The sequence below is a fragment of the Nematolebias whitei genome, chromosome 1 (genome assembly GCF_014905685.2).
Source record: "Nematolebias whitei isolate Nwh7 chromosome 1, NemWhi1, whole genome shotgun sequence".
NCBI lineage: Eukaryota > Metazoa > Chordata > Actinopteri > Cyprinodontiformes > Rivulidae > Nematolebias > Nematolebias whitei.
This window is the reverse complement of record NC_056498.1, coordinates 44181782-44183449: the sequence shown is the minus strand read 5'-3', so window position 1 is coordinate 44183449 and position 1668 is coordinate 44181782.

Sequence of the window (1668 nt, the reverse complement as noted above, 5' to 3'; positions counted from 1 at the left end):
TTTAATGCGGTCTGGTCCAGAACAGAACCGGACCTGGTTTTAATGCGGTCTGGTCCAGAACAGAACCGGACCTGGTTTTAATGCGGTCTGGTCCAGAACAGAACCGGACCTGGTTTTAATGCGGTCTGGTCCAGAACAGAACCAGACCTGGTTTAGGGTTATATATATATGTATATCTTCAATATTTAAAAACACAAAATCTCTAGTTTTATTTCTGACCAAAACTATGACATTTTAAATTTTTCCTTTTTGCTGCAGCAGAACGTCAAAAAATGAAAACTGTGTTTTGGAATTGTGTCGGTTGATTTTACAGAAATCTTCAAAAACACATTTATTATTTGTTATTTATTACTTTTTACTAATACAGTTTTGAACTTCAGACATCTCTGGGAGCTCCAGGTCAGAGGTCAAAGGTCAGAGGTCACAGACCTCATCAGACCCCCCCCAGCTGGCGTACCGTGCACGGGGTCTTCTGGATCCCCGCCTGGATTCTGAACGCCGCAGCGCTGATGTCCTCGAAGCGCAGGTACTGAGCCGGAGGTCTGGGGACGATCCGGAACTCACTGACCCGTCTGGTTTTGGGCGGGTCCAGCAGCCTGATGTCAGGAGTGTCCACCACCTTGGTTTGGTGGACCTTCACGTCCCCGTTGAGAAGGTCCTCTTCTCCAAAGTCCTTGAGGCGCTCGGGTTCGATGAGGGTGGGCCGGCGCCCCACGGGGCCGTTACTCACAGAGCCACGCTTGTAGGAGGTGCAGGGTCGACCGGGGCCCAGACGGAGCTCCTCCCTGAAAACAGAACCACACAGATGACCCGTCAAACCCAGAACTCTCCAAACAGACTGTGAGACAGGAAGCAGCTGTGAGGATGTCTCTCACAGAGGACTGAAAACTTTCAGTTGCTGAAATCACAGGAAGTTTAACAGAAGCTGAAAGATTTCTGTTTCCTGTTGGATCAGCTGCAGGTTCAGGATTAAGGTTTGCCTTCATCCAAGTAAAGACAAATATTACTTTGTAGTTTATGAATTTTAAACTGAAAGAGACAGGAGAGAGGACACATGGCAGAGGACTCAACAAATGACAGAGGACAGGACAGATAGCAGAGGACAGAAGACAGGACAGAGGACACAGGGAAGAGGACAGAGGACAAAAGACAGATGGGCAGAGGATGGTCAGCATTGTCCATGATGGACAGCAGCTTACTGACGGCCAACAACAAAAAGGTGAAATCATGTCATCTGGACCAGCTTCTTTAAGTGGGAAACATTTCATCCCCCATCCAGAGAACTTCCTCAGTCTATGGCCTGCCACGCAGGTCTGTCCCATAGGTAGCCTTCACTGCCGTGTTTCAAGACAATCTCCTGTTGGAATCTCTGAAGTAGACATTTAACACGTGTAAAACACACCCATCCAAAACAATCAATCAACATGTACAGCAATCAAATGTTTTGGGCCAGATGTCCAACCTGCTGCTCACAGAAATGGCCTGAGGACAACCAAGGCCAAAGTGGTACGTACAGAAAAAGGTTTGTAAGCTCAATCAATTTCTCACTAAAGAAACTGGTCCAGATGACACAATTTAACCTTTTTGTTGTTATGTACTGACATGATTGAGCTTACAGCCCTTTTTCTGGGGGCCCTTTTCTCTATCATCCATGTAAGGGACTGTCAA